Source organism: Rhagoletis pomonella, unplaced genomic scaffold (assembly GCF_013731165.1).
Source record: "Rhagoletis pomonella isolate Grant_MI unplaced genomic scaffold, Rhpom_1.0 Rhpom_scaffold_00003, whole genome shotgun sequence".
Taxonomy (NCBI): Eukaryota; Metazoa; Arthropoda; class Insecta; order Diptera; family Tephritidae; genus Rhagoletis; species Rhagoletis pomonella.
In genome coordinates this window covers 99,862,872-99,884,396 of record NW_023458557.1, presented here as the reverse complement: position 1 = coordinate 99,884,396, position 21,525 = coordinate 99,862,872, and the positions used below count along the sequence as shown (strand labels likewise).

General features: G+C 33.0%; 1 long non-coding RNA gene across 2 annotated transcripts in view; it reads right to left on the bottom strand.

The window, feature by feature from the left end:
• LOC118735985 overlaps positions 1 to 11,096 on the bottom strand; it is a 310,322-nt gene extending 299,226 nt beyond the window's left edge. For both annotated transcript variants that reach the window (XR_004992665.1, XR_004992664.1), the window contains exon 1: positions 10,659 to 11,096. This is a non-coding gene — a long non-coding RNA (uncharacterized LOC118735985). The remainder of the gene's footprint in view (positions 1 to 10,658) is intronic.
• Positions 11,097 to 21,525: the final 10,429 nt, after the last annotated feature.

The window sequence follows — 21,525 nt, the reverse complement described above, 5'->3', positions numbered from 1 at the left end:
AAGTTCGTTAACGACAAAGGCATGCACATACATACATTCGTATGTTTGTAACTTGCAATGGTACGTATGACATGTTCCATGTTGAGAGTTTTATTTCATTTTGAATGCATTCGGACATTATTAACGTTTGTGTAGCTGTCGTAAAAATTGTGGTAAACAAATTAGCAAGCAATTTTTTAAAGTAAACTTTTGTGTGAGTAAATTTTGTAGCATAAATGTATGCTTTGAAGAATGGGAGATGAATAAGAAATTATGCTTGTCACTTCGTAATTGAAGCATAATTTTGTACGCTTTAGGGTGTAAAGTGCGAGAAATAGCGTGCACCTTTTAGCAAATACTCGTCAGGTGAATTTTTGCAATATTTAATAAAAAATAAAAAATAAAAAATAAAAATAAAAAAATATGTAAAAAAGCAGACACATCGATAACTTTTGGAAAATGCATCTTTTTCCTCGTACAAGACACATACAAGTGGATATGAGTGTGTAAATGGCTTAAACTAATACATTATTAACTAAGTAAGCACTCAATCTAGAGCAAACCAAAAAAAAAAACTTCATCTGCTGGAAAATTTTTGCGGCATCCTCAGCCACTGCAGGTAGCAATGTAAAAGTTCACACTTCATGTGCGCACACTTTGCGGTGACTTCGGCTCTGTGTTTATTAGTTGCCACCAAAGAGCGGGGCAGATCAACGGTCAACGCATAAATTCACGTGGACTTTATGCCTTCCTAGCCGCCATGACCACCAACAAAAAGACAACAGTAACATATTACTTTACCACATTATCGGTGGTCATGATAGCAGAAGATGGCGAAATAGTTGTTGTAGAACGGTGACTTTGTGGAAGCATTCTCCTGCTTGCTAGCAAAGTAACTATAAATTCAGCATTTTGCACGCTGTGCGAAAAAGTGGGTGACGCCTTGCAAGCTTCACGCTGCGGTTTTAGCTACCCTTAAACTCCGCTCCTATATTTTTTAGGTGGTGTATCCTCACACCGTGGCTATGTTAGCGGGTGCCTGTTAATGGCCATTAATTAGGAGTTAATTTATTTAGTAGCCACTCGGGAGTAATTTAATTTCAACTCTCTTTACTAGCGTAGGCGCAACTCTTCTTGTGAGCCATGTGCCATTGCAGGGTTGCACAATTTAGAGCTTCTCGGCTGTTGTGATTTAATGGAATGAGATTCGCAAGTTACCGAAAACAGTGGATATTTTGCGTGAACTTAATTTCTTATGTTTGCATTTTTGATTAAATTTTCATATAAGTTCGGTTTTTTATGAGAAACATAACCAAAAGGAGCCAAGAAAACCCAAAGGAGACGGTTTAAATTCAAATTAAAAAGGAATGAAGAAGAAAAATGTAGCACTTAGAATTACTGCACAGTACAGCCCAATTTGGTTTCAAGTAGAGATGGGCGCGAGATAGCGGGACCCGTGGGACCCACGGTGCTGATTTAAAATTGGCCGGGATGGGCGGTATCGGGAAGATCTGTAAAAATATGGCGGGCGCGACGGCACCAAAATCCTTTCCCAACACTCCCGATAAAACCGTAACTTCCGCAAGTTCACAAAATCTTCCTTAAAACGGTGTTTGAAATATGCACTTTCAATGCAAGCAAAACAAAATAATCGGAAGATGCCAGTTCTTTCATATTTAAAATCAATTTGAAAGACATGAACATTTTTGTCAAGCTTCGGGAATTAAAAATCGAATTTCGCGATGGGCGGTATCGGAATTAAATATTTAGTCGCGTGCCCATCTCTAGTTTCAAGACAGAATTTATTAAGTGAAAACTTATGTGTAAGCTCAAGTGAAAGCTCGATTGGAAGCTGATGAATGAGCACGGATTTGTACACTACAAACTAAGTTTAAAAATATGTATCATCACAAGCAGGGCCGTCGAGAGCCGAACCGGGCCCCGGTACATGTCGCGTTCGTCAGCCCCCTTCAAAAATAAACTCGATTCAGTGAAACAACTCTAGTTCAATTGTTCAATTGAAATTGTCAATTTTATTGAAGATATACATATCGAGCCCTAACCGCCAAAATAACGTAAGCGACATTTTTTTCAAAATTTTCGTTTTGATGCAGAAATGTATCTAGATGATCTAGGAATATTTCTGCATCAAAAAGAAAATTTTGAAAAAAATGTCGCTTACGTTATTTTGGCGGTTAGGGCTCGATATTTATGCTTATAATAGATATCGTTACTCTTATGTTTACTTTGGTAGTTGGATTGGGTGAAATTAACTACATCTAAATATCCCTGCAGTGAAAAGCCAAACCAGTTAGAAAAAATACTAGTTCATTAACTAGTATGTGCCTACCAGTTCGACAATTTCGAAGAACTTAGGCGATCAGCGACATCTGCCTTTGAATTTTCAAAGCCAAAAATAAAACGCAATTAATTGTTTTTCTTACAAATGTCGGCTGTGGCGTCACGTGAAGACTACTGAAATCGCAGGTTCGAGGCCGCTTGGGGGTGGTTAAGAATTTTAAAGTTAAATAAATGTAAGTAAAAATAATTTATTCAATTTATATAAATACATAACAAATTTGAAAATCTAATTGCATTGCAAAAAAAACATTTAGGAAGAAATGCTATTGCTATAAAAACAAAGAAATTTAACAAAAATATTTTTTTTATTAAATTTAAAAATAACAATAAACAGCATAAACAAAAAAATAAATTTATAAAAAATAAAAATAAAATAAAAAATTAGAAAATAAAAAAATTTTCCCTGCGCCACGATTTGAACCTGGGACCTCAGGCTTACCACGCGAGTGCTTTGCTCTGTCGGCCATTGTGACTGCTGGAGCGTCGCGAGCAAAAATGCACACTTATGCTTTTCACGGGGTATGAATTGGCAGACTATCTTATCAACTGGTATGATCCTTCTAGTATTTATACTAGTAGATGCTGATGCATAGCCTGACAATTGACATCTCGTAGGACATCGCAATGTTAAAAATACCAGTCGCTAACATTGAAAAAGGATAGAACGTGAACTAGTTCGGCTGAAACGCAAACCGGTAGAATTCTAGTTTACAACTAGTAGCTTTCCCTGCAGGGTATGTTATTAGTAATTGATTCAGTCGAAGAAAACGTTTCGAGGTTTAGGGGTCGACAAACATGCTACAAGCAAACCGATATTGGCCCTTAACATAAAAAATTCTTTAGTCGAGACAGCAGACTAAACAAATGGTCCCCTTTAGCCACACTGACTGGAATAGAGCAAAATATTCGCAATGCTATGCAGATATTAGGAAATTGTTCTTCCGCAGCTGCCTTTTCTCTGAGGTATCTGTCAGTCAGTTCCTGATACTTCCACACAAAACTAAATTTAGCTGCAAGGTTCTTTACGGCCTCGAAACGCCCTGTCATATTATCAATCATGCAGTCCTTGAGGATATACAACACCTCCAGCTTGAATTGAGTTTTAGAATCGAACAAAGGTGCTTCTTCATGTCATTCGTCAAACTCTCGCTTCCTAATTTTGCGTATTTTCTCTGCGAACATATCTGCAGCTACTACTATGCCTTCTTTAAGTATTGATGCCCATTGGTCCCTGCACTATTTCAATTCACCAATCAGGCTCCGTATGTTCTCTGCTTCGAGATTTCGATGGTTGATTGCCTGCCGTCAAAACGTTGAGCCAATTCGAGGCCAGGAGGATACACACGAATGTCTGATTTAAACTATGACAAACACAAGGCGCGAATGTTACCAGAAAGTTATCTCTCAGAATATGACTCTGTGCTCATTTGTAATGGCCGCTCGTATTTCTGTCATTGTCATACTCTTGCCCACGACAGTCAGCTCAGCGATAGCTTCGCCTGTTTCGACATTGCAATCCAGAAACTTCAAGAATCGTTCTTGGATTTCCAATTTTCCAAAGCCCTTGTCGAATAAAACATAACGCAAAATGAAACGCGTACTAGTGAATCAAATTTCTAGTTCCGTACTAGATGTTTATCGCCAAAAACGAACCAGTTCAATAGTAACTAGATCCCTACCAGTTCAAAATCAGCGAAATGTGGTACTTTTAAAAAACTATTTTATTTCCCTTTTTCCATAGGAAATCTATATCTAAGGTGGCGAATTTAGAACTGGTTCGGAACTATCGAAAAAGGGATGCAGCGGGAGCTTGTTCACTTTACACAGATATAAGTTTGGTGGCTTTTTTCGTTCGAATATGCTTTCCTTTTGCAATTCGCAGATGCTTTTTCATAGTTTGGTAATACGAAACCAAAAAAGTTTGTGTTAACATTTTAACATCTTAGGACCTACAGGAATTTAACCAATAACAGCAAGCACCTCGGCAAATTTAGATGCAGTCAAAGGTATGTAAACGTACATTTCTTACAACCATTCAAACGAAATTGATTTCAAATTGAAAATAATAAAATTCTTTGAAAATAATTTAAAATCGCACACACGGAAAAACCAAAAAGATTGAAAAAATCATGATACTTATTTCGTCTGTCGATTTAAAAACTGGTTCGGAACTATCGAAAGAAGGGTGCATCCCGGGGGGCAATTGACACTTCGTACGACATCGCAATATTGCTAGCATGTAAAAGAGAATTGACGCGCACTCGTCATGCTTCTACATTCTCTAGTACAGAACTACTTCCACACTCGTGCGTTTTCCGACAGGGTATATACACAGCAACATACACTTACAATGAAAACTTGCATACTTTTAGAGTAAATCATATTATTACGTCTGCCACTGTGCGTGAAATTGCGCGTATGAAACCATAAAAATCTCAGCAGTGCGCAAATAAAGTGACATTCATTTCAGCTCAAATGAGTGTTTAAGTTGTGTCTACTTTCAAACTTCTCCCGGCAGGCCAAATTCAACCACAGTCTCAAATTTATTTTCCCTTTCTTGCTTTTTGCCGTCTTACATATATACGTAGTAGGTACTGGCAAAACTTTTTCAAACGACACATTCGCATACTTCATATTCGCACATTATTATTTACTCAGGTGTTGGTGTAAGCTGTTGTCTGCGTTCGTTTATTTGTTAGCGCGCCTAGGTGTAGGCTTCATAATTTACTACCTCCCCAACAATTTTAATATTGTTACTTTCGCCGAACTCACGCGGTTTTACTGCGCAACGCAACACATGCACTCATACATATGTAACTTATGAATTTTTATTAACTGTAGCTTTTGTGTATGTACCTACAATAGCGGTACTTCAGGTGGAATTGGAATTCGTATGCTTGAATGTGGTGAATGTTTTCTTTATTTGACAAGTTGCCTGCTGTGCGCCGTCGGCTTTATCGCAATTTTTGGTGTCGTTACGCATTTTAGCGTATTTCATGGAAATTACTTGGAAGAGAGTATAATGTCTAAGTATGTATGTACTCAAATCACTATATATTGTATTGGTTTTTGTAAAACCAAGCTTGGGTTTTTTATTTTGTCGAAACTAACAATAAGCTTATGGCTAGGTTTCATCTATATATTTACATACAAATATACATATGTACATATGTATAGTACGTACCTAGTATACATATGTATCTAAGCTAAGCTTCTCATATTTTTTACTTAAATCAGATTTTAACAATAAGCTCAAAAGCTTGGAAGCGCACTCCGTAGAATAATTTTGAAAGCAAATAGTACTCTTTTAGCCTAATCACAGCATTCTAATCAAGATATGAAATTCCCCCACATACAATAACCAATTAACATATCAAATGTTTTATGCGACGCGTCGCTTCAACGCGCTCGCTCGCACACACCGGGCAATATACTGTGCCTCAAACAAATAACCTCGTGTTCATTTCTTTAATGGTCGTAATGTTTTTTGAGCTAAATTTTTTATTTTTTTTTTTTGTTATTTTTCTATAAAAATGCCGCCCAAGCTTTAACGAAAAGCATATAAATCCCAGTTTCAAACTTTAGGAAAATTCAACCAATTTTCATCAAAATGTCAAGTTTTTAATCTGAATTTTCAGAACATTTTTGGGTATCCAGTTTTATAGCCCATACAATTTTAGTCTGATGAAGTCCCAGTTTCAAACGGCTAAAAATCCGGTTGAGTTTCAAGAACATTTTTTTTTTTGTGACGAATTTTTGCACTTTTTTCACATGAGCATGAATTTCTTATGAAATAAAATTCGGGAGACCGTTTTTGTAAATTGCCCTTGTTATATAAAATAAAACCGCAAAAGCAGTCTGCAAAAAAAAAATTCTCAAACATCAACGGGACTTTCAGCCGTTTGCTACTTGCACTACATCACACTAAAATTGAATGGGCTACAAAACTGCATACTTGAAAATTTTCTAGAAATCCTGAATAAAATGTTTAAAATTTTTATGAACATTTTTTGTTTTTATTTTGTTTTATTCCTTTTTGGTTAAAGCTTCTACGGTATTTTTATAGAAAAATAAAAGAGAAATTTAGCTCGTAAACCATTACGAGTATTAAAAAAAAATAAACACGTGGTCATTTGTTTGAGTCACTGTACAAACAGAAAAGCACAAATCTACAGTATTGGGTAAGTGTTAGCAAGTAATTTTCTTGCTATTCATTTGCTGCTGTAGCCGTGTCTTCAAGGGAGGTTGGCCTCAGATCAGATTCCTGGTCCGAGCTCATAGAAAATGCTGATTCCTGCGATTGGGTCACAAAATTAGGGCACGTACCACAAACTAAAGAAGAAGAAGAGCAAATAAAGAGCACTTTTTTCAATTTTCCCACCGCAATTCCCAGTAATTTATCAGAGAAATATATAATTCTGAAATTTTAAATCCTACTCATTTGCGTAAAAATTGTATGAATTGCTTTTGAAACTTTAAAATTTAGCATCCATGCATAATGTTGCTCGAGCTTCTTACACTACTGTTGATAAATAGGAGCAAAGTGGCCGGGCAAGGAGCGCTTTCCGATGCAGAAGACCGCACAGCACACAACGCCACCAAGAGATTTACGACCACGTAAAAGTGGATAAGAATCTTGTGCGAATGCATATTATACATACATACATACATATTTACATAGTATATTAATAAGTACCTTGTGTCTTTCGACATAAAAGTACATCGATATGCATATGTATGTAACTAAGTACGTACAAATATATGTATGTATTTATGAACATCGTCTGCTAGGTGCGGTTAAGCGTGCCACAGCACCACCAAGATTCGCGCCGTACGTTGCTGCATAGTTTTTATGGCGGGAAACCTGTGAGTGACTATATGACTGTGGTCGGGCACGAGCCAGTAGCCAGCAGCGATTGCTGTTCATTGCTGTCGCTGTAATACGATAAGTTTATTATTTTATTATCCTGTTGCACAGCAAGGACACTGCAACGCAGCTGCTGTGCATTAAAACCGCGTAAAATTGTGTGTGCAACTTCCAGCGCTATTGTAAATGAGCGGTCTTATTAAAATGCGCCGAGTGGAGAGTGAGATGGTGCGTACTATATTTTTTACGAGTAAAAACTCTTTTTGAACAAATTTTATTAATAATATAGTAATAATATTTAGATATAAACACATACATTAGGGCGGGTCAATTTGTATGAAAGATTTTTTCGACTATACGCGTATCGCATAGGAGGATTCTATGTATAATTTCAAGCAAATTTTCCGAAGAAAGAATGGGTCTAAAATTTTGCCAAATTGCGAAAAGAGGTTTCTTAGCATTTTGATGTAGTGTCGTAAAGAAGTGTACCCAGAGTGTGCAACAATGAAAATTTTCACTTTTCCTTCGACACCTATCTTCGCAATTTGGTAAACTCCAGACTGATTTTAGATGCACGGTTTCTTCGACAGATTAGACAAGTATTTAGTTGCCTTTTCATGATAAAATATGGATGCTGTAATTATTAAGGCTCTCTGAATTGATTTAAATTTCTTGAAGAATCACTCAACCCTCGTAAACAAAATTTGTTTACATAAAGGTCGAAATTTAACTACTTGCATATGCACGTTTGTAAGTATTGTAATATCGACTGCAATCGAAATCGAACCAAACATATGCCTAATACAAAGGCAATTACAATGCGCACTCGGCACAGGCGAAGAGGCAATGGACGTAAATAGTGGGAATAGTGGTAACTTACTTAGCAAATGGCAAACACTTAGTTATTGAGAATACTTTACAGCCGTTTGTTTGCATATCATTGCATTGCACTTGCACTTGGTCTTCTTGCTGCATTGTTTAAAAGCTATTTAGGTTAAACACAAGAGGTCAACATCGCTAACAAGCTTTAATGTAACCCTATTGAGAAAATTTGCAGGGCAATTCCGACAAAATAAGATAGTAAAAAGTCTTTCGTAAGCCAAATGAAAGACAGCTAGCAAGATAGTTCGAAAGGCTTTTGTTATTCTAGCAAAAAAAACCTTAGAAAAAAGCTCTCTCATTCACCATTAGTGGTGAAATTCTATTTTGAGAGAAAGCACTTGTATATTATTTAGCCGCGGCGTTTCAACAGTCGCCATGGCCGCGTGGAATTTTTTTTAAATACAATGTTCCTTAGATTTTTAAATTTTATTGTTTTAAAATTAAAAAAAAAAAATTTTTATTTCATGTATTTTTTCTTTTTTTATTATTTTTTCCCTAATTTAAATTTCTTTTAATTTTTTGATGTTATTCTTTTAAAAAGAAGGTTATGTTTTTTTAATTACATTTAATTTTTAGACAATTATTTTATTTTTTCATTTTTAATTTTTAGTTTAATTTTCTTTCATTTTTCAGATTTTGTTAAAAAAAAATAGTTTCTTCAATCATTTAATATTTAGATATTTATTTATTTTATTTTTTTTTTAATTAATGTACTTATTTATTTTTTAATAAATATATTTTTTTTTATTTTTAAGTACATACTATTTTTGTCTTTTTAATAATTTTTTTATTCTAATTTAATTTAAAAATCACATATTGTTTAATTACATTTTAAATAAATTTTTGCTAATTTTCATTGTATTTAATTTTTTCCATTATTTATTAATTTTTACTGTTCTAAAAATAAATTCACATAATTTTTTTAATTTAATTTAATTTTTAGAAAACTTTTTAATAATAAGCGAACAGCATAACTAACTAAGACCTCCTGGTTACCAGATCTTTCAGTTAGTCAGACAGTAAAGAGCTTTCAAGATAGTTGCCGGAATTGACAATTGTGTTACGAAAGACGAAATACTGTGGTGAGTTGAAAGCCAGTTTCCAGAATTGCACTGTAAGTCTGTTCGGATGAAAAATGGTCTCTGTAAATACTACTTTCCGGTTATAGTGCCTTATAATTTAACCCTCTTTGCCTAAAATTAGCGTGATATTAAATTAAAAATTACTTGTTTTTTTTTAGTTCTCCTCTTTGTTAACTACATTCCTACATGGCATAGCTTCTCATGTATGTATCTTATTGCGCAAGGCCATTTAAAAGTTGGGCAATCTAGTCTAGTGCGTCTGTTGTGGTTAAACAAAGTGCTCGTTTAAATGTGCACTCAACTGAACTCGTATGCACTTCTAGTTGGTCGTGTAAATGAAATTTTCAGTCTATGAGAAAAAGGAATGAAATGGACGAAAAACGAACATCTGCAGGTTCATGGAAGTGCTTATCGCTGCGTTGAGTTTGCTCAAATCAATTAAGTAGATAACTTTAACGTGTAAAGTCCAATTCAAAGGGATTTAAAACTATTTCATTAACTCAAGGCAATGTTCCAGATCCATGACGTGCTCTTTACAAAACTGTAATAACAAAAAAAATGCGCTGAGTAAGCAAAGTTTAGAATCTACTCTATGCAACTGGCAGCATCAAAGGGCCTACGAACAAGATCACAATCACAATCACTGTTTGAGTCAATGAAATATTTTTGTCAAAATTTCGGATAAAAAACTACCTCTTTTTGCACTGAAAGAGCCTTAACGTGGATTACAATGCACAATCAAAGTATAGAGATCTGAATTTTCATTAATTTTTAATAGGGTAACTTTTCCTACAACGTAAGCTCAAAACCATCCCACAGAAAATATTCATTTGATTGATTGATTTGATACTGCTAAAATAATTTGTTTTATGTGTTTTTAACATTCGCAAAAACTGCGAAAGAACGGGGAGTTTGAAGAAAATTTTAATAGGCAAGGACTTTTGGGTTAAACCATATCTAAGCGCACCGTAAATATATGTACGAAAAAAAATTTGTATGGGAAAGTGGAGTTTGGTTTCAAAGTTCTGTACCCGAGCCGGCTCAGGCTGGAAATATTAACCCCCCCCCCCCTATTCTAACAAGGTCACAAAACTCAGCCGCGCACTATTGTGATTTGTTAGAATAGAGTGGTTAAATGAAGTTTGACTCTTTGTCAAAAAAAAAACAAACTGTGCCTAAAACTATGCCGCTAAAATTTAACTATATTTGACTAAATTTTGTGTGCATTTTGAAAACGCTTTAAAGCAAGTTTTTGCGGCACAATTTTAGTCAAGCCTGACTATTTGCCAAGGGCACAGCATTGCGGGAATTATGCATGAGTAGGATAGAATAGGTAGAATATTTTTCGGGGAGCAGAGAATGCCACGACAGCGCGTAACAAATTCAAAAAAAAAAAAAAGAAAAGAATGGGAAAAAGAAATACTTTGATGCAAAATGATAGTAAATTTTAATAAAAAATATAATAATAATATCTAATGTGTACTTACCATATTTCTTGCAGATGCAGATCCGTTATACCCGTTTACTGCTAGCTGCTGGCAACTGAACATTGTGAGTGTTGTAGTCATGATGGTAATAAAGTTGTCGTAGTTGATTGAAGTTATTCTTTGCGGTGATGTACACGTACACGTACATATGTATATGTAGGCATGCATTTCCGGAACATTACAGCACTTTTTCTGATGATTTTATTTGAAGCTAAATATTTTGATTTGACTCAATTTTCATTTTGGCACTTTTGATTTCTCGTTGCAAATACTTTTTAAATTAATTTTTTAACACTTTTCTTTATTTTATATCGCTTCCTCTTAAAGCTTTTATTCAGAGGCTACGGATTGCCTCTTTAGCTTTTAACTATTTTCACATATTTCATATATTTATTCAAAATCGATCATATTTTACATGTATACAACATGTTATGTACTATTTTTTTATTAATTTATATTTTTATTATTTTATTTCATTCATGATATTTAAATTTATTTTTATTTCATCTCCTTTTAATTTATTCATATTTAACAATTTTATTTAATTTTGCGGAATTTCTTTTTTTTTTTTTATTTTACTACATATTCCTTTTTAGCACACTTTTTTTATTTTATTATTTTGTATTTACGTTTTATTTTTCTCTTCATTTTATTCGTATATGGGCAAATTCTAGCGTTGAGTTATAAGTTAGGCAATTGGAATGGGCTAAGAGATGTTTCAAAGCATAATTGTGCGAGAAAATTGTGGAAATTTGAATTTAAATTAATGGCGATGTATTTGTCGTCGTCATTTGGGTACGTTTTGAGATGATCATCTAGACAATAGTATACAATAATACTTTGAAGTGAAATTGACGAAGTTAACAAAATGTGTTGTCAAAGCTAACTAAAGGTTCCGACACACTTTAAAGCCAATACACATTAGGGTGGGTCCAAAAAATGCATGTGAAAAGAAAAGAAAAAGATTGAGCTATATTGAAATATATACCCCCGTTTTGGTTATTGTTGAATGGGGTAAGGAGATGCTTAAAATAGATTTGCGGGTCTTTTCGCAATTAACATCGATACCGTTCATTTTATCGAAAACAAAACATAAGAATACATACTTTTTGTTGGCCGAAGAAAAATTAACATTTTTTGTTTCCGACTTATTTTCTAGCGTCATTATTTAGCGTGCTAATAAAAAAAACAAAAAATTTAGATTTTTTCCGCCAACAAAAAAGTATTCTTAAGTTTTTACGAAAAAACTTAACGGTTTCTACGTAAATTGCGAAAAACGTTAACAGTCTTCTTTCCAATATGGCGGCGATTCCCGAGACCCAGAAAATCTATTTTTATCATCTCTTTAACCTACTCAACAATAATCAAAACAATTTATTTACCTTACCAAAATCGCCAGATGGCCGAATTTTTATACCATTTTTACTATACTATTTATTTTTTCATCTTATATTACCTATAACTTAATCATTTCACTCTAAACCTGCTTTTATTCAACATTTTTGCCTTTATTTTAATTGCACACATTTTTATATTTGGAACACCTTTTATTATGATGAAAACCCATTTAATTAGTTTTAGCTTTTTATATTTCATGTATCTATATAATTTTTTAAAGCATACTTTTCTTGATATTTTTCTTTTTGTTAACATTTTTTAATTTAAATTATATTCGACTTTTATTTCAGTTACTTTTTATATTGCTACACTTTCTAAACACTTAACTTAACCTCACATTTCTCACTAATTTTCCCACCCGTTTTTTTTTTTTTGCTTTTTGCATCTTTATTTTAACTTTATTTAACCCACTTTATTTTTTCATATTTTAGCTTCGCTCACATTTTGCCACACACACACATATTTTATTTATTTTTGCATACTTTTTTCTTAACAGCTTTCTTTTCACTTTTTCATCAACTTTTTAATATTATTTACGGCAGCACTTTGCACTTGCAAAACTATTTCCACTTAATACTCGATATATATTTTTTATTCCACCGTTTCTATTGATACATACACACACACGCTTACATATGTATGTATGTATGTTTATAGACTTTGATAAAGTAACTACGCACATTACTTGCTAAGTACTTTCCAATGCACAATAACAACATTTTTACGATGCTAAACAAGGCAAAGCCGCTTTGGTAGTTTTGCAACTTGGTCCATTTGCTTGCAAGTCAGCTCGCATTGCTTTTATCTCGAAGTTGTATTTTATTCGCATTGCAATGTCCTTGGAGATATGCAGTTTATTGGTGCTCGTATTGCATTTTTACAACAAAACAATTTGCCACACTTGCAGTACCTTTAGCTGAGTTCCACGGCAGTAATACCAGCGAATCACACTACTTCTCTATTAATCGAGTGGTTCAAAAAAATCAGTAAGTTTTTAGCCTGAAATTAGAAAACAAAGTATCTATATTTTTAAAGCTTCAAATTTGTTTAAGGCATCAGCAATGGTTTAAAATATGTCTTTCGAAAAAACTTACTTCAAAGAAAAACGAGATAGCATTTAAGAAAAAACTTGTAAATACATACCAAACTACATATATATGTATGTGTATGTATCTAAATTTTTTCCAGTATCAATTTAATTGCTTACCATATATATGTAAATATCTATGTATGTATGTAGTCCTTCATCTAAACTGTTTCCGACAATTACAATCAAATGCATACGTAATTATGTATGTATGTATGTATGTATGTATGTATGTATGTATGTGTGTGGGCCGCATTGTTGGCCTAATTTTTCCCATTAATGCATAATGCATAATTATTGCATTCCTACACGTAATGTATGTATGTATCAGAGTACATACTAGGGATGTTAATTTTTCCGCTTTTTACGATCCGTGGATTTTCGAGATGTGGTTATCACAATCCCGGGATACCGGAATTAGTCCCGGGATTTAGATATTCATTACTTTTCAACAAATCAAATCGAAAAAAATGCGTCTACATATCTCTCCTACCATAAAATAAATAATAAATAAATGGGTTTGAAACCTACATTTTTATTTAAAATGGCGCTTTTACGTTTTTCTCTCTGACGTCAGGATTTATTTTAAAGGACTTTGTGATTTCAAGGATATAAAATTGTTTCAAAGATTCAATGCAATTTAGAATAAAAATATGGGTACCAAATGAAAGAGAGTTTTTTTTTTAATTCACAACGACAAATAGGTAATTTTTTAAGCTGATAAAGTTAGAGTTAGAAGGACGTAATTCGAGGATACTATCGAGTTTATATAAGTCCTTAAGATATATTTTTTTCAAAAACAAATATTGCGAAATTTCAAGGATACAATTTTAAAAGGACATTTTCAATACGCAACAGTCCTTATGCACCAAAAACTTGAATCAGATTAAATTCTACAGAATTTCCCGGTGTTAATCCCGGGATAGAGAAGAAGTATGGGTATCAAATTAAACCCATACTTCTTCTCTATCCCGGGATTAACATTCATAGTACATACATACATATGTATTTAATGCTACTAGCGGTAATTTATTGTGAAATTATTTAAGGTATACGACATGAGAAGGTAAACGATACGCCTGCCAATTCGTGAAAATTCGCATCGAAATAACCAAACAAATGTTTGAAAATACATTCATATGTAGTGACAAATACTAAATAAATTAAATACTTTTTCATTGTATCTATGCATATTGAAATGGCAATTATTTAAGTGTGTGCGTCTGTGTTTGCGTGCGTGACACCATTATAAGTAATCACATATGGAATTCAACCAAATCATTGAATGTGAATAATTTCGATATCATCAACTTCACGGTCGAGTACACAAAAAATATGCAATAATACCCGAATTTGCAATTCCAAATTTAAAATTGCATAATAATATGCAGTGCGCCAATTTCCAATTGCAAATTCACACGAATGCAGTCTATATACATGTGTGTGATAAGCATTGAAATTTGTTATTTGAAACCAAACTGACCCGCACCCGCATGAAATGGCGTGAATGCGCTGATTATGTGTGCGATAATAATTATGTATGTTTGAATTACTTTTTGCAAATAGGCGATTGGTTAAATGCGCCGCAGAAAATTTCCAAATTATTTATTTATCTTGATATTCAATTGTCGGTTAACAGATTTATATACAGTGACTCAAACAAATGACCACGTGTTGATTATTTTATTTTTATTTTTTAATATTCGTAATGTTTTTCGAGCTAAATTATTTTTTTCGTTATTTTTCTATGAAAAATCCGCCCAAATTCTCGAAAATCAACGTTTGAAACTTGCACTTCATTAGACTAAAATTGTATAAGCTATAAAACTGAATTAAACTGAATAAAACTAAATTTTGATGAAAATTTGTTGAATTTTCCTAAGTTTTATATAAAGTCTGAAACTGCGACTTATATGGTTTTGGTTAAAACTTGAACGGTATTTTTATAAAAAATAACAAAAAAAAAATTTACCCCGAAAAAATTACGAATATAAAAAAATTTGCTTGAGTCACTGTATGTATATTTATATGTATGCACACATTCAGTTACAAGTACACCGTTGTGGGAAAGAATGCATTTTTATTTTCTTCTTTTTGTATTTGCGTGGATTTCGCACTAAAGCCTTTGCATAAATAAATTAGAATCCGCTGGCCACCACATTTACGGTGATTTACTTTGAAAGTATTATGTAAGGGGAATGTGTAAAAAGTATTCACGCGGATGCATTTGTTGACGGCAGACAAGCATTGCTGTGAGATTGTTTTTACGCTGACAGGCGGAAATCCGCTTTAAAATAAATTGAAAATTACTAAACCAAAAATACACTGAAAATCCATTTAAATATTTTATTCAGTTACCTCAATCAAGTAATTTTTTTAAGGCGCAAGAAAACAGAGTAGAGTATGTATTTGGTGATTAAGCGAAAGAAAAAAGACCAGGATTCCAACGAATTATTCTACAGGCTTTTGCAAAGCAAAGAAATATTTAATCAGAAAAAAAAGCTAAATCGCAGTTTAAAAAAATAGTGGGCTACTTTTTGCTCCACTCAATTTGGGTTTGCAATTTTGTGCAATCTAGCAATTTTTCGGGGTCTAAAGTCTATTGTTGACGAGTTGGTCGAATGTCTCCCAAAGTTTGCTCTGAACCACCCCTGTCGCACAAAAAATTATGATTTCGCCCCCAATAGGTTTTCGTTTCAAGAATTTTCATAGCTGGCTTGTAAGAGTGACGTCCAGAATATGGCTGCTGCTGGAGAAAAAATCCTCTAAAAGCTGAAAATTGTTTAATTCAAAGTATGCATCTGGAGGCTCGGTAGCCGAGTGGGTAGGGGTGCGTACTAACACTCTGTAGGACCTGGGTTCGATCTCTGGTCCGAGCATTATTTAAAGAACTATAAAAACGGTTTTCCGCCATTTTTCATGCGATGACGGCTTTAAATTGTTGGTCCTCCCATTTGTGTTATAACATCAAAATTTCAGAAATAACCACGACTTTACATCTAAAAGTACTTAAGTAAGCATATTTGGAGCTCAGCAATTGATTTTAATTATTTTTCAACTACACCCCAAGAGTTGTGGCACTGTGAACTACTCAAGCCTCTATGCAATTTTGTATAAATACATATCTAGGAATGTATATACATATGTTAGAGATGCTGCTTTTTAAATCGATTAAACCGAAGATCCGATTCGGTGTTTTGTCGATTTTTTAGTTCTGATTCAATCCGTGAATCGATCCAAAAAAATCGAGAATCGACATTAGATTTTATCTCAATTGACGCATATAACATTGCATTAGACAATCTAGAAAATTTTAATCGCATTTAATTGAAGGCTAGTACAAATATTAAAGGGGCTTGGATATTGCATCAAGCTTTGATTTAGCGAAAACAAAAAAAAAATCGTTTTTGAAACAAAAAAATTTTAAAAAATCTGTGTTGCGAAAAGATTTGTATACGTAAGCTTTATTTGGCTAATGTCTTAATTTATAATAAATTTTTTTAATACCGGTTAATTTTGAAATAAAAAAAAAATTCCAGTTTCGTTAAGGTATTCACGGATTGTTAGCTACCTTATAGCTTTTGGATAAAACTAGATAATGAAACCGTTATAGCAATGCATATTTTAAATTATACTTACAATAATGCTTGTAATTTCAGTGTTGCTCAGAAGGCCGTATTTTGTTTCTTTAAGGCCCAATTTCAGATGGCCCATTTAAGTAGAAATTGTTGATTAGCATAAAAAAAATTCATTTTCAAATCATACATTCAAACTGCACTTAAATTGCCAATATTGACTATTTAAACATGAGTGATATGCAACCCTGTGTTTGTACCAAATGACCAGGATTGGTGGATGCGTTGTTTTATCAATATTGCCAATGAATACGCAGCTGTTCAGTACAAAATGTAAACAAACCAACAAATGCAACAACAATTTCAAGTTGATCTGAAAACCAACGAAAATTAAATGGCATTTAAATAACAATCCAAAATTAAACTTAAGTGCCATTTAAATATTAATTTGAAATTGGTCCTAAGAAAATTAAGTAAAAGGCGTTTTTTGGCAAATTATATGAATCGATCTTGGGAGATCGATTTATTTTTTGACGATTTCTTCCTGCATCGATTAATTTTATTTCGATACGAAGCGATTCAAAAGTCGATTTATTTATTTTGATTTGGTATCTCTAATGTATATGTGTACATACACACAATAATTTTCCACCGCAATGCACAAACCACGCTACTGACATATGAACACACACATCTCGCACACGTTCTTCAAAAGTGTATTATCTAACTCAAAACACTTTCTGTGCTCAGCTTCATCATATGGAGACAGAACTTTCACTATGCCGCAGAAGAGTTCGTTGCAAGTTGAGTGGGTTGAATGCGTGAAACTTTAGGGAAACTTTTGCAAAACGAAAGCATATCATACAAACAGCTACATGCATGCATACATACATACATACATACATGCAAAAATACGTGTTTGTGTATTCATTAATTATAACTATTAGGAACAAACAATTATTGTTATTATTATTATAACTGCGATTTCTCATTATTTGCTTAGTTAGCGAGCAAGCAGAGTAAAGCGACAGTCACTTCCTTATGTTTATTTGTACACTTGCTTGTTTCGCTTGTTAGTCGTCTTGTATTTGGCTTCAGTAAAACCACAGCTAAGTACACACAACAACATAGACTACAGTGAAACCTTCTTCAGACGGTTACCTCTATTATATGGGCCCTTCCTTGAGCGGACATTTTTTTCTATCCCAAGTCTTAGCTAAAATTTTTACAACAAATTAGCCTCTCTTGAGCGGACTCTCTGCGCAAACATTTTTTGTATAAAATATGTATGAACAGGAAAGTATGTTATTCGTATGTACATAGCGTATGAGTAAGATTTTTTCCTGCTCTTATTTCACACGAAAAAGTGCTTGCGCGTTTTCATTTGACCACTCATTCCTTTTTTATTTATCCATCAATTTTCTTCATTATTGAAAAAATTGCCACGGAATTTATTAATTTTCAATTTTTTTCCGTGTTAAGTTTAAATATTTTTTTTTCATTAAAAAAAAAACAGAAAATCTGGCTTCATCAGGCTTATCGAAAAGTGATGTATATACGGTTCATGGATAATGTTGTTAGCTTTCATTTGCCATACCTGGTATTAAGATTGTTCAAGTGCTTCCTAAGATGTACATGATTAAGTGGAGCCATTTTTTTAGTTGAAACTATAGAAAAATTTTAACTGAGTTTTCGGAGTCAGGTAGTAATTCTACAAAGGATTTAGATAGTGGGATCCATTGAGCACTTTTTCTGTAAACCAGTGAATTAAATAATAGAGGTACGTAAGTTTTGATGGCAAACGTGTATAGCGTATGTATATCAATTCAGCATCATTTTGAGAACGCTGTTTGTAATGCTGTTACGCTTAAAATCGTATATTATTACGGTGACCATCCGTCCTGTATTATACGGGACAGTCCTCTTTTTTGACCCATTGTCCTGGCAATTTATTTATTTTATACGGGACGCCAAATGTTCTGTATTTCTCTTCATGTCCTGTATTTGTCCCGTATTCGGTGTTTCGACCCCTTTACAGCTCATTAAAATGGCATGCCTATGAACGAGCTTTAAGTGATGTCGGTATATGATCCTAATTTTCTCCATAAACAGTTATTTTCTTTTCTTAATGCCTGTGATTCGAATCGAGGAATATATAGAGTGACCAAAATGGAAATTAGGACTCGATATTTAGTAAGTTTTGGCTATATTTCCTTGGTTTATTTAATGCATTTTAATTATTTTATTAAAGTAAAGCTCTGTTCCGAACAAAAACCATATAATACAACTTTTCAACTTTGTGCAAAAAACTATAAAAGTTAAATCTGCAAGGTTTCACAAAAATTTCAGTCGTTTTGATTAGAATCTTTAGAAAAAAATTTGGTTTGCCGTTTTATAACTAATTAAAATTTATTATTATAGTGTGCGAGTGGAAAGAGCTGCTCATTTGCTTCTCTTTTAAAAAAATGGTCAAACATACTTACTTTGTATGAAAAGAATGCGTAACACCGTCAACAAAAAAAGAAAAAATCCAAAAATGAATGGTAAGCCTTGGCGATTTAAAATTGCACTTTATTATACTAAAATTTAACAGATTTGACCGGGTAAAAATCGCGAGAAAATTATCCTATAAATATGTGAAGTTACATAAGGATACTTTTTCAGGGCTAATACATCTAGGATCGTTGAAGAAGGCTTTAAGATCTGTAAGCTGTTGTGGAACAAATTTGAAAATTAATTTTTTGTCCCGTATTCGGCTCTCATAAATATGGTCACCGTATATATTATGCTTAATATCAATATAGGTAGTCGTGCTAACTGTAACGTAATCTCCAAAATAGCTACTTGATCACTACAACGAAATAAATTTAATTAATTAAACTTTTTAATATACCACGCTTTTATAAATGGACTGAAAATTAGAAAATAATACTTCTCAGTCCCATAGAATTTGTTTTGATAATTTTTGATTTTGAAATTTTAGCAAAAGTCACTATAAACAATGTAGAGATTGAAAACGAAAAACGCTAAAAATTTTAGCTCCATAAAAGATATTAAGCTTCATTTCTCATATAGTATTTATCTTGCATTTTTTATTTAAATTTTCAAAACGTTCCGAAATTTTCGCTATAAATTCATGCCCGGTCATGCCCTAATCCAATTCTTAACAGTGAAAAATCAATTTAAAAACAAAGTTATTTTTTTTGTATTTCTACCGCAACTAATTTCTCCTCCTCTATGATTTTGATCCATACCTACATACATTTGTAAATTATATTTTTTATTTGAACGATGTGACATAAAATCAATTAGAAAATTCTAAAATGAACTACCCTTCCCCTTGAGCCGACAAAAGTTGACTGTCGGTCAGTGTCCGCCCAAGGGAGTTTTCACTGTACATACAAATTTATGGATATGTAGGCGCTCCTATTTACCCACAATTATTTATTTACGTAGGTTCAGTTTATATTCAGCATATTGTGCACGTTCATTTGTACATATCACAGCAGCTAATGTGTGTACTTGTGCTTATTATCTCTCGTATTCGCTGGAATACATACATACATATTTGATTGTAGGGGTATATGTACGGTGACCATCCGTTCTGTTTTTTGCAGGACCGTACTGTTATTTAAAGGTCTGTCCTGCGTAGTTTTTCAAAACAGAAAACCCCCAAAATGTACTGATTTTTTCCAAGTGTCCTGATTTTGTCCCGCATTTTCTTCGATATTTTATAATTAACTTTTCCTTATAGAAATAAAAGCAGTGTCGATAACTAATTGATAACTACATAAGGGTAAGCTGGTTTTGAAGGTTCAACTAGTCAATGCGTTCTAAATATTGTACGGTTATGGACAATGGATGACGAGAAATTGAAGACCAGCATCAAATATATCGATAACACTGTTCTAAAAATTTTGTGGTAATCGCTTAAGAAAAAAAATAGTTTCCAAGCCAATTTTCCTTTGAAACAAGCGCTTTCGTAATTTTTTTGAAAAACGTGTTTTTGGTACATTTCGAACCTATTCGTCAATATCTCATGAAAAAATTATCCAATCAGCATAAGCGACCTACAGTCCTCTTACAAAAATATATTACTTTGCCGATTTCGATGTAAATTGTTAGTGTTACAAGCGACCAAAATCGAAAAATTGAAATTTCAATCATTTTCTTTTTACAGTAAATGATAAACTGATGAGAAATGTAGATGTTACGGAACACAATCTGCACAAAAAATATATATTTTTGCAAAGAGCCCATCAATACCTTTCGAACTGTTGGTCGTTTCATGAGATATTGAGGAATAACTGAAAAAGTACTAAAAATACGGTTTTCGAACAAATCTCGAAAACACTTCTTTGAAACCATGGGTAATTTTTCGTGTTCAACGACCCAAAAATTGCCTAAAAAATTTACTTTACAGAAGTTCATATTTCGTGTAAAGTAATATGTAATATGCCTTATTATAATTTTGTAAATATTCATTACTAAAAGATTAATACCAATGAAGCAAATGTGATTTATGTTTAAAGTTTAAAATTGGATTAATAATTAAGAAAAATACACTCTTCGTTATAATAATTAGTAGGTACAGTTTTCCTTTTGTTTGTTTAATATTGATTAACTTTTCATAAAAATATACCATATTCTACGTCTACATCCCCTGCGCATTTTCTTCCATATAAACATTTTGTCAAGCATACTTTGTATGGTAGAAAATCAAAAGAAGGGTGCGCTATTCAAATGACGAAGAATGTATATATGTAGTATAGTTTTGTTATTTTTATGCTACGCAATTATATGTAGG